The sequence below is a fragment of the Rhipicephalus microplus genome, unplaced genomic scaffold, assembly GCF_043290135.1.
Source record: "Rhipicephalus microplus isolate Deutch F79 unplaced genomic scaffold, USDA_Rmic scaffold_151, whole genome shotgun sequence".
NCBI classification, from domain to species: domain Eukaryota; kingdom Metazoa; phylum Arthropoda; class Arachnida; order Ixodida; family Ixodidae; genus Rhipicephalus; species Rhipicephalus microplus.
The window spans coordinates 157,501-170,000 of record NW_027464722.1 but is presented as its reverse complement, the minus strand read 5'-3'; the positions used below and the strand labels follow the sequence as shown (position 1 = coordinate 170,000).

The following is a 12,500-nucleotide window of genomic DNA, read 5'->3' as shown; positions in this document are numbered from 1 at the left end:
TAGGGGTTTAAAACAAAGCTGGTCCCAAAACCGCGCCAAGTACGAAAGGAACAGCGCGGTCGAGACTCGGAAGAAAAAGCTTTCAAAGTCTCGTAGCACGATGCACACTGCTGTTCGTGTGGAACAAACGTGACTACCGTGCTGTACGGTGGAGTTCTGTGCGCAAAAGCGGCGGGTGTGTTTCTAAGCACCACAGCGTTGTGTCAAAAAAGAGGTGCCTGAGAGAAACGCATGCGACTGCCGTGCTTTGCGGCATAGCACCGTGCGCAAAAACGGTGCGCATGCAAGAGGTGTCAGAGCTAGCGAACTTTTGCCACGAGCAACAGGTCACTAAAAGCCTATAGATGACGGTGTTGGAGGAAAAGAAAAATATCGAGAAAGCACTGCGGTGTGCCGTGCGTAGGGACGGGCGCGCGTGCCACATGCCGCCGAAATATGGGTGTCGGAGAAAACAGAGTGCCGCGCGTAACGAGGGGCGCGCGTGTTACAGAGAGATATGCCCAAACGCATGAAAGTGTACGCAGGTGTCCTAAGGCAGTTTTTTTTTTTCCTCATTTTGATGTCGCCCCGGCTGACGTGGTTTTCGTTTTTCCGTGCCGCCCCGGCTGACGCGGTTTTCGTTTTTCCGTGCCGCCCCGGCTGACGCAGTTTTTGCGCCGCCCCGGCTGACGCGGTTTTCGCGCCGCCCCGGCTGACGCGGTTCCGACTTTGCACTTTTTGGCTCACCCCGGCTGGCGGCCCACTCACTCGATCGCCAGGTCTGTTTGCCCCGGTGGTTCCACCGCCAGGCTTAAGCGCGAACTTTTTTTGTTTGTTTTCTTTTGATTAAGCGCAAGCTTTTTTCTTTGTTTTCTTTTGATTAAGCGCGGGCTTTTTTCTTTGTTTTTTTTGCATTCGCCCCGGCAGACGCGGTTTTTGCGCCGCCCCGGCTGACGCGGTTTTTGCCGCCCCGGCTGACGCAGTTCGGACTTAGCACTTTTCGGCTGTGCCTGGCTGGCGGCCCACTCACTCGATCGCCATGTCTGTTTGCCACAGTTTTCCCGGTGGTGCCGCACCCGGGCTCGCCCCGGCTGACGCAGTTTTCGCGCCGCCCCGGCTGACGCGGTTTCGTGCCGCCCCGGCAGACGCGGTTTTCGCGCCGCCCCGGCTGACGCGGTTTCGTGCCGCCCCGGCAGACGCGGTTTTTTGCCGCCCCGGCTGACGCAGTTCGGACTTGGCACTTTTTGGCTGAGCCTTGCTGGCGGCCCACTCACTCGATCGCCATGTCTGTTTGCCACAGTTTTCCCGGTGGTGCCGCACCCGGGCTCGCCCCGGCAGACGCGTTTTTTTTTTCTTTCGCCCCGGCTGACGCAGTTTTCGCGCCGCCCCGGCAGACGCGGTTTTCGCGCCGCCCCGGCAGACGCGGTTTTTTGCGCCGCCCCGGCTGACGCGGTTTTTTGCCGCCCCGGCTGACGCAGTTCGGACTTGGCACTTTTTGGCTGAGCCTGGCTGGCGGCCCACTCACTCGATCGCCATGTCTGTTTGCCACAGTTTTCCCGGTGGTGCCGCACCCGGGCTCGCCCCGGCTGACGCAGTTTTCGCGCCGCCCCGGCTGACGCGGTTTCGTGCCGCCCCGGCAGACGCGGTTTTTTGCGCCGCCCCGGCTGACGCGGTTTTTTGCCGCCCCGGCTGACGCAGTTCGGACTTGGCACTTTTCGGCTGTGCCTGGCTGGCGGCCCACTCACTCGATCGCCATGTCTGTTTGCCACAGTTTTCCCGGTGGTGCCGCACCCGGGCTCGCCCCGGCAGACGCGTTTTTTTTTTTTCTTTCGCCCCGGCTGACGCAGTTTTCGCGCCGCCCCGGCTGACGCGGTTTCGTGCCGCCCCGGCAGACGCGGTTTTTTGCGCCGCCCCGGCTGACGCGGTTTTTGCCGCCCCGGCTGACGCAGTTCGGACTTAGCACTTTTTGGCTGAGCCTGGCTGGTGGCCCACTCACTCGATCGCCATGTCTGTTAGCCACAGTTTTCCCGGTGGTGCCGCACCCGGGCTCGCCCCGGCTGACGCAGTTTTCGCGCCGCCCCGGCTGACGCGGTTTCGTGCCGCCCCGGCAGACGCGGTTTTCGCGCCGCCCCGGCTGACGCGGTTTTTGCCGCCCCGGCTGACGCAGTTCGGACTTAGCACTTTTCGGCTGTGCCTGGCTGGCGGCCCACTCACTCGATCGCCATGTCTGTTTGCCACAGTTTTCCCGGTGGTGCCGCACCCGGGCTCGCCCCGGCTGACGCAGTTTTCGCGCCGCCCCGGCTGACGCGGTTTCGTGCCGCCCCGGCAGACGCGGTTTTCGCGCCGCCCCGGCTGACGCGGTTTCGTGCCGCCCCGGCAGACGCGGTTTTTTGCCGCCCCAGCTGACGCAGTTCGGACTTAGCACTTTTTGGCTGAGCCTTGCTGGCGGCCCACTCACTCGATCGCCATGTCTGTTTGCCACAGTTTTCCCGGTGGTGCCGCACCCGGGCTTGCCCCGGCAGACGCGTTTTTTTTTTTCTTTCGCCCCGGCTGACGCAGTTTTCGCGCCGCCCCGGCAGACGCGGTTTTCGCGCCGCCCCGGCAGACGCGGTTTTTTGCGCCGCCCCGGCTGACGCGGTTTTTTGCCGCCCCGGCTGACGCAGTTCGGACTTGGCACTTTTTGGCTGAGCCTGGCTGGCGGCCCACTCACTCGATCGCCATGTCTGTTTGCCACAGTTTTCCCGGTGGTGCCGCACCCGGGCTCGCCCCGGCTGACGCAGTTTTCGCGCCGCCCCGGCTGACGCGGTTTCGTGCCGCCCCGGCAGACGCGGTTTTTTGCGCCGCCCCGGCTGACGCGGTTTTTTGCCGCCCCGGCTGACACGGTTCGGACTTTGCACTTTTCGGCTGTGCCTGGCTGGCGGCCCACTCACTCGATCGCCATGTCTGTTTGCCACAGTTTTCCCGGTGGTGCCGCACCCGGGCTCGCCCCGGCAGACGCGTTTTTTTTTTTTTTTTTTTCTTTCGCCCCGGCTGACGCAGTTTTCGCGCCGCCCCGGCTGACGCGGTTTCGTGCCGCCCCGGCAGACGCGGTTTTTTGCGCCGCCCCGGCTGACGTGGTTTTTGCCGCCCCGGCTGACGCAGTTCGGACTTTGCACTTTTTGGCTGAGCCTGGCTGGCGGCCCACTCACTCGATCGCCATGTCTGTTTGCCACAGTTTTCCCGGTGGTGCCGCACCCGGGCTCGCCCCGGCAGACGCGTTTTTTTTTTCCTTCGCCCCGGCAGACGTGGTTCCCCCCCCCCCCCCTCCGTCTTTCTTTTTGTTTTTTTTTTCGCCGCGGCTGAAGTGGATTTTTCGGTGCCTCGACGCCCCGGTAGTCGCGGTTTTTCCGTTTCCGCACGGCCCCGGCTGACGCTGCTCGGTCACAGTCGCCTTTTGTGGTGATTGCAGACTTCTTGAGCGCGGGTGTTTTTTTTTTGTTGTTGTTGTTGTTTTATTACGCATTCGCTCCAGCAGACGCTGTTTAGACTTTTTGTTTCCTCTTTTATCCTGCGACGAGGTGACGAGGTTTATTCGGTGCCCCGCCGCCCCGGCTGAAGTGATTTTTCCTGTCCCGTGCCGCCCCGGCTGACGCGGTTGGGACTTCGCGTTTGTTCGGCCGCCACGGGTTTTGGCGCACTCGCTCGGTTGCTTGTTGTTGCCACTTGTTGCGAACCCAGGTTTCTTGAGCGAGCGCGGGCGTTTTTTCTTCCTTTCTTTCTTTGTTCTATGTGTTAGCGAATCGGCCTTTAATATCACACGAGGACTCACAACCAACAATTTTCAGTTTGAAGTGTAAAAAATCTGCAGGTGTTGACGTAACTGACTTGCCCCGTACCCTTGAGTACATCCATGAAGTTCTCGTAGTACTACTAAATCGCATTATTCCAAGTGGAGAAATTCCCATAAACTTGCAAACCTCTACACGAAAATCGGTGCGCGTGATAAAGTTGAAAATTATCGTCCGATATCAAATGTGCCTTCTATAACACAAATTCTAGGAAAAAAAAAAAAAAAACACTTGTTCGCCGTTTTCTGCGCCGTGACTGGCAGCACTCCGGCGAAGCGAAACGGGGTCGATTCGAGCACGATATCGGCGTCTTTCGACGTGCTCGCCGGCGACCGTCGCACGAGTACGTCGCACGAGCGCGTCTGCCGGGGCGCCGTTTGCGAAGCCGACGCAAAAGTGGGAACCGCCGCTCGGATGATCGCCGCTTTCGGCAGAGTGAGTGTTGGCACTCCGGGGAAGCGAAACAGCGTGAATGCGCCCACGAAATCGGCGTATTTTGAAGTGCCCGCCGGCGACCGTCGCACGAGTACGGTAAACCGCGTCAGCCGGGGCGTAGTTCGGGACGCCGACGAAAAAGTGGGAAGCGCAACTCGGATCTTCGCCGTTTTTGCAGGAGTGAGTGGCGGCCCTCCTGCGAGACCAAGAAGCATCGATTCGTGCACGAATTCGGCGCCTTTCGACGTGATCGCCGGCGACCGTCGCTCGAGTAGGGCAAACCGCGTCTGCCGGGGCGGGCTTCGGGACGCCGATGCGAAAGTGGGAAACGCTGCTCGGATGTTCGCCGTTTTTGGCCGAGTGAGTGCTGGCACTCGGGCGAAGCCAAACGGGGCCGATTACGGCACGATATCGGCGTCTTTCGACGTGCCCGCCGGCGACCGTCGCACGAGTACGGTAAACCGCGTCAGCCCGGGCGGAGTTCGGGACGCCGATGCGAAAGTGGAGAACGCCGCTCGGATCTTCGCCGTTTTTGGAGGAGTGAGTGGCGGCACTCCGGAGAAGCCAAGGAGCGCCAATTAGCGCACGATATCGGCGTCTTTCGACGCGCTCGCCGGCGACCGTCGCACGAGTAGGGCAAACCGCGTCTGCCGGGGCGGGGTTTACGACGCCGACGCAAAAGTGGGAACCGCCGCTCGGATGTTGGCCGTTTTTGGCAGAGTGAGTGCTGGCACTCCGGCGACGCGAAAGAGCGCGAATGCGCCCACGAAAGTGGCGTATTTGGACGTGCGTGACGGCGACCGCTGCAGGAGTACGAAAAACCACGTCAGCCGGGGCGAGCGACACACGGCGGTCTGGGTGCTTATCGCTGCTATTATAGGGGCACCCCGGCAGACGCAGAAAAAAAAAAAAAAAATTTTCGACCTTCTTTTTTGCTGGTCGAGCTCGGGTAACCCAGGTCGCAATGGGAGCCGCGCACGAAAGCGGCGTCGCGAGACGCGTTCGCGGTCGCTAGTCGCACGAGCTCGGCAACCGCGTCAGCCGGCGCGGAGTTCGGGATGCCGACGGCTAAGTGGGTACCGCTGCTCGGATGTTCGCCGTTTTTGGCCGAGTGAGTGCTGGCACTCCGGTGAAGCCAAGGAGCGCCAATTCGTGCACGATATCGGCGTCTTTCGACGTGCCCGCCGGCCACCGCCGCACGAGTACGGCAAACCGCGTCTGCCGGGGCGGGGTTCGCGACGCGTACGCAATAGTGGGAACCGTCGCTCGGATGTTCGTCGTCTTTGGCCGAGCGAGTGCTGGCACTCCGGCGAAGCGAAACGGGGCCGATTCGGGCACGATATCGGCGTATTTCGACGTGCTCGCCGGCGACCGTCGCACGAGTACGGCAAAGCGCGTCTGCCGGGGCGAGGTTTGCGACGCCGACGAAAAAGTGGGAAGCGCCGCTCGGATCTTCGCCGTTTTTGCAGGAGTGAGTGGCGGCCCTCCTGCGAGACCAAGAAGCATCGACTCGCGCACGATATCGGTGTCTTTCGACGTGCCCGCCGGCCACCGCCGCACGAGTACGGCAAACCGCGTATGCCGGGGCGGGGTTGGCGACGCCGACGCAAAAGTGGGAACCGCCACTAGGATGTTCGCCGTTTTTGGCAGAGTGAGTGCTGGCACTCCGGCGAAGCGAAAGAGCGCGAATGCGCCCACGAAAGTGGCGTGTTTGGACGTGCTTGACGACGACCACCGCAGGAAAACGAAAAACCACGTCAGCCGGGGCGAGCGACCCATGGCGGTCTGGGTGCTTATCGCTGCTATTATAGGGGCACCCCGGCAGACGCAAAAAAAAAAAAAATTTTTTTTCGACATTCTTTTTTGCTCGTCGACCTCGGGTGACCCAGGTCGCAGTGGGAGCCGCGCACGAAAGCGGCGTCGCGAGACGGCTTCGCGGTCGCTAGTCGCACGAGCTCGGCAACCGCGTCTGCCGGGGCGGAGTTCGGGACGCCGACGGCTAAGTGGGAACCGCCGCTCGGATGTTCGCCGTTTGTGGCCGAGTGAGTGCTGGCACTCCGGCGAAGCCAAACGGGGCCGATTCCGGCACGATATCGGCGTCTTTCTACGTGCTCGCCGGCGACCGTCGCACGAGTACGGCAAAGTGCGTCTGCCGGGGCGGGGTTTGCGACGCGTACGCAATAGTGAGAACCGTCGCTCGGATGTTCGTCGTCTTTCGCCGAGCCAGTGCTGGCAATCCGGCGAAGCCGAACGGAGCCGATTCGGGCACGATATCGGCGTCTTTCCACGTGCTCGCCGGCGACCGTCGCACGAGTACGGTAAACCGCGTCAGCCGGGGCGGAGTTCGGGACGCCGATGCGAAAGTGGGAAGCGCCGCTCGGATCTTCGCCGTTTTTGGAGGAGTCAGTGGCGGCACTCCGGTGAAGCCAAGGTGCGCCAATTCGCGCACGATATCGGCGTCTTTCGACGTGCCCGCCGGCCACCGTCGCACGAGTACGGCAAACCTCGTCTGCCGGGGCGGGGTTTGCGACGCCGACGCAAAAGTGGGAACCGCCGCTCGGATGTTCGCCGTTTTTGGCAGAGTGAGTGCTGGCACTCCGGCGAAGCGAAAGAGCGCGAATGCGCCCACGAAAGTGGCGTGTTTGGACGTGCTTGACGACGACCACCGCAGGAAAACGAAAAACCACGTCAGCCGGGGCGAGCGACCCATGGCGGTCTGGGTGCTTATCGCTGCTATTATAGGGGCACCCCGGCAGACGCAAAAAAAAAAAAAATTTTTTTTCGACATTCTTTTTTGCTCGTCGACCTCGGGTGACCCAGGTCGCAGTGGGAGCCGCGCACGAAAGCGGCGTCGCGAGACGGCTTCGCGGTCGCTAGTCGCACGAGCTCGGCAACCGCGTCTGCCGGGGCGGAGTTCGGGACGCCGACGGCTAAGTGGGAACCGCCGCTCGGATGTTCGCCGTTTGTGGCCGAGTGAGTGCTGGCACTCCGGCGAAGCCAAACGGGGCCGATTCCGGCACGATATCGGCGTCTTTCTACGTGCTCGCCGGCGACCGTCGCACGAGTACGGCAAAGTGCGTCTGCCGGGGCGGGGTTTGCGACGCGTACGCAATAGTGAGAACCGTCGCTCGGATGTTCGTCGTCTTTCGCCGAGCCAGTGCTGGCACTCCGGCGAAGCCGAACGGAGCCGATTCGGGCACGATATCGGCGTCTTTCCACGTGCTCGCCGGCGACCGTCGCACGAGTACGGTAAACCGCGTCAGCCGGGGCGGAGTTCGGGACGCCGATGCGAAAGTGGGAAGCGCCGCTCGGATCTTCGCCGTTTTTGGAGGAGTCAGTGGCGGCACTCCGGTGAAGCCAAGGTGCGCCAATTCGCGCACGATATCGGCGTCTTTCGACGTGCCCGCCGGCCACCGTCGCACGAGTACGGCAAACCTCGTCTGCCGGGGCGGGGTTTGCGACGCCGACGCAAAAGTGGGAACCGCCGCTCGGATGTTCGCCGTTTTTGGCAGAGTGAGTGCTGGCACTCCGGCGAAGCGAAAGAGCGTGAATGCGCCCACGAAAGTAGCGTATTTGGACGTGCTTGACGGCGACCGCCGCAGGAGTACGAAAAACCACGTCAGCCGGGGCGAGCGACCCACGGCGGTCTGGGTGCTTATCGCTGCTATTATAGGGGCACCCCGGCAGACGCAGAAAGAAAAAAAAAAATGGGGACATGGCGTGCGTCACCGTGCGGCTTCGCAGCGTTGCCGAAGTCGCCGAGCCCTTCGACTGAGCCGAACGGCGGACAGGGAACGTTGGTCGGCCGTTCTAACCTGTCGGTGCCACGCCGAGACGTCGTTAAGGAAAACCGCGTCGTGGGCCTCTACGACGCCGTCGAGTCGTTGTACGTTTGGTGTCCAGCGTGTCGGCGGCGAGTAGCGGACACGTCGTTCACGACTTCGGTCTTTCGCAGTCGACGCGAACTTGCGGAGAGTCGTGGTGCCTCACGTTTTCGGCAGAAACCGCGGCGGAATTTTCCCGTGCGTGCGCGCACGACCTCGGTGCTGTGCCGTCAGCGTAGTGTTGCACAAACTCGTGGCCTACCCAAGGTGCGGTACGTTTGCGGCCGTATCCTCGGTGGGAATTTCGTGAGTAGGGTCGCAAATTCTACGACCTCGGCGGGTTTGAGAGCGACGTAGACTTGTGGCACGCTCAACATGCCACACGTTTCGGGGCACACCCGCGGTGAAATTTTCTCGAGTACGCTCGTATTAGGGCCCAAGGAGGTCTGGGTACTTATCGCTGCTATTATGTGGGGGTTCTCGTGAGCGGCGTACGCGAAAGCGACCGGGTGTCTGATATGCGGCGGGCTTCGGCCTCGTCAAGCGTGTCCTCGGGTCTGCTCCAGGGGAATCCACGGCAGTCGTCTGCAGCCTCATCCGCTTGATGCGTTAGGGGCTGGTTGTCGGACGGTGCCGTTTTACCACGATATCGAGGTGTGTTCCGTGTCGTCCTCGGGCGATTCAGATGCGAAAGCGCCGAAGACGCGGGCGTGACCCGTCGTCTGGCGGCTTTGCAGTCTCGGCTCCGTTGCTAGTTCCGGCCGGTCCACCGACAGTGCAGCGGGCTTGGGCAACCCGCACGGCGCGACCGAGTCGATGCAACGAAAAAGAGCGAGCATGAACGTGCTTCTTGCCGCACGGCTCCCACTCGTCTTTCGGGAAGGTTGTGCCGTAGCGAGCTCGAACGCCGTCATCTCGGAGTGCAAAATAAGCGTGTTGGGGCGCCTGAAGGTGGCCTCCGCCGCACACAGACTGCGTCCGGCCCGCCGAGGGCGAGGACGGACGCGCAGTCGAACGATTACCTGGTTGATCCTGCCAGTAATCATATGCTTGTCTCAAAGATTAAGCCATGCATGTCTAAGTACATGCCGAAATAAGGCGAAACCGCGAATGGCTCATTAAATCAGTTATGGTTCCTTAGATCGTTTCTTCCTACTTGGATAACTGTGGCAATTCTAGAGCTAATACATGCAGTGAGCCTGGAGCCCTTTGGGTAACGGGTGCTTTTATTAGACCAAGATCGATCGGGTTTCGGCCCGTATTGTGTGGTGACTCTGGATAACTTTGTGCTGATCGCATGGCCACGAGCCGGCGACGTTTCTTTCAAGTGTCTGCCTTATCAACTTTCGATGGTAGGTTACTTGCTTACCATGGTTGTTACGGGTAACGGAGAATCAGGGTTCGATTCCGGAGAGGGAGCCTGAGAAACGGCTACCACATCCAAGGAAGGCAGCAGGCGCGCAAATTACCCACTCCCGGCACGGGGAGGTAGTGACGAAAAATAACAATACGGGACTCTTTTGAGGCCCCGTAATTGAAATGAGTACACTCTAAATCCTTTAACGAGGATCAATTGGAGGGCAAGTCTGGTGCCAGCAGCCGCGGTAATTCCAGCTCCAATAGCGTATACTAAAGCTGCTGCGGTTAAAAAGCTCGTAGTTGGATCTCAGTTCCAGACGAGTAGTGCATCTACCCGATGCGACGGCTTGGACTGAACATCATGCCGGTTCTTTCTTGGTGCACTTCATTGTGTGCCTCGAGATGGCCGGTGCTTTTACTTTGAAAAAATTAGAGTGCTCAACGCAGGCGAGTCGCCTGAATAAACTTGCATGGAATAATAGAACAAGACCTCGTTTCTGTTCTGTTGGTTTTTGGAATACGAGGTAATGATTAAGAGGGACGGACGGGGGCATTCGTATTGCGGCGCTAGAGGTGAAATTCTTGGACCGTCGCAAGACGAACTACTGCGAAAGCATTTGCCAAGAATGTTTTCATTGATCAAGAACGAAAGTCAGAGGTTCGAAGGCGATCAGATACCGCCCTAGTTCTGACCATAAACGATGCCAACCAGCGATCCGCCTGAGTTACTCAAATGACTCGGCGGGCAGCTTCCGGGAAACCAAAGTATTTGGGTTCCGGGGGAAGTATGGTTGCAAAGCTGAAACTTAAAGGAATTGACGGAAGGGCACCACCAGGAGTGGAGCCTGCGGCTTAATTTGACTCAACACGGGAAAACTTACCCGGCCCGGACACTGGGAGGATTGACAGATTGAGAGCTCTTTCTTGATTCGGTGGATGGTGGTGCATGGCCGTTCTTAGTTGGTGGAGCGATTTGTCTGGTTAATTCCGATAACGAACGAGACTCTAGCCTATTAAATAGGTGCGGGGTTCCCAGCACCTTACAACCTTCTTAGAGGGACAAGCGGCTCCTAGCCGCACGAAACAGAGCAATAACAGGTCTGTGATGCCCTTAGATGTCCGGGGCCGCACGCGCGCTACACTGAAGGAAGCAGCGTGTCTTTATCCCTGTCTGAAAAGACTGGGTAACCCGTGGAACTTCTTTCGTGATTGGGATAGGGGCTTGCAATTGTTCCCCTTGAACGAGGAATTCCCAGTAAGCGCGAGTCATAAGCTCGCGTTGATTACGTCCCTGCCCTTTGTACACACCGCCCGTCGCTACTACCGATTGAATGATTTAGTGAGGTCTTCGGACCGATGTCCGGCGCGGCCTTTCGGTTGCGCCGGTCTGTTGGAAAGATGACCAAACTTGATCATTTAGAGGAAGTAAAAGTCGTAACAAGGTTTCCGTAGGTGAACCTGCGGAAGGATCATTAACGGATTGTGAAGGGTGAGCGCCTCAGCTGCGTCTGCGCCCGACACTTTCTGCCGCTGACCCCGTTTGGACGCGGGGTCGGCTTTTCCCCACGGGGCTGCCTGAATGTGGAGCGGCACCCCGTGACAAATTGTTGCGCCCAGCGGACGCCAACACCGCGACCTTGGACGGTCGGCCAGGTGGCGGACGCGGGTACAAACGGCGCAACGCACTCATAGGTCGGCTTTCGACCCGCCACTGCACCGTGGCTCGAAGCGCTCGAAATGCGCGACCCGACCGCTGCGGGACCGCCTAGTACTGTAAACAGGAGCGGCGGAGCGCGAACGGCGAGTCGTGGTTACGTCGGTAGAAGGCGAGGCTGCGCGTTCCCGAAACGCCAGCCGAGTGCCCTCCCGACCGTTCGAGCGTGCAAGAACGAGACCCGACAATCGCGCGGCGACTGCCAAGTACGAGAGGAACGGCACAAGCGTCGGCGGTCGGTCAAGGAACTGGCGATGTGACGGGTCCGCTGTGCACCAGTGCATACCGTCCCGCCGTCCGCGGCAAGCGCCTCCGCGTCCTCGGGTGACGGAGGCTGCCGGTCGGTTCTTGCAGGCGAGGGATCTCGCTGGCACCGGTTCGCGTTGACGCGCGGCCGGTCATGGCACGGCGATGCGACGGCCGAGGTGCGCAGTACTCGATGGAGGAACCGCACGCTCCGATGACCGTCCCGCCCTCCGCGGCGTATGCGTACCGACCGTAATGGTTGCAGCAGCGCCGGCCGGCTTTTGAATTCGCCACACGAAACACGGTGCGAGATCGCGGTTAGGGGAGCGTCGACGTTGCCAGGCGTTTTGCTTGCTGCCGAGGGAAAGGCGGCACGGCCACGTCGCGCTCGTCGCGATTAGCGGGTCTGCGCGCTTTGGGAAGGTGCCGCAACGACTTGCCGAAAGAGGAAGCACGGAAGAACGAGGGACTTGGACGTCCCGACAATTGAACGCACTTGCGGCCAGGCCCTTGCTGGCTTCGTTCTTCCGCCTCGAGTAGGCTCGTACGCGGCTCCGGCGCCGAAAGTGGTCCTTGGCACCGACTTCGGTGGACGTGGGAAGTGCCGCGCAAGTACGGCGCGCCTGGCTCCACCTGTTGGCTAAAGTAGGCAGCCGGATCGGCATTTTGGTGTGCGGTGGCAAACCGTGGATGCGAAAAAAGCTTGTGCGATTTCGTGGAACAAAAAGCGGGGGTCCCCCTTTTTATGCGGAGGAGACCGACCCGCCCGCCGTGGTGAACCGCGACGCCACGGTAAAAACGGGAGAGGCTTGTCGATGGGACCGTGCATCCCGCGCTCCACGGAGGCCGGGAGGCGGCCGCCCGAGGAAATGTGTAGCCGTCGAGGCCCGCATCTGCGTGCACTCTTATCCAAATGGGTGTACCGCAGGCATTTTCTGGTTAGGCGGGCCAATGAGAGCGAGCACACAACGATACCTACGGGTCCGGCTTGGAGAACCGGCTTCGACGCCTCCCGAGTATTTATAGAGGGGTGGACCACGAAAGCACTCGCAAGTAGCGGAAGCGAAACGCCGTCCGAAACACACCGTTTGCTCGATTTGCGGCAGCCGAAAAAGG

At 60.5% G+C, this 12,500-nt stretch overlaps 1 non-coding gene across 1 annotated transcript; it reads left to right on the top strand.

Moving 5' to 3' along the window:
* Positions 1 to 9,084: 9,084 nt before the first annotated feature.
* LOC142791195 (small subunit ribosomal RNA) lies at positions 9,085 to 10,899 on the top strand. The gene has a single exon (XR_012890058.1). It is a non-coding gene; the product is annotated as a small subunit ribosomal RNA (ribosomal RNA).
* Positions 10,900 to 12,500: the final 1,601 nt, after the last annotated feature.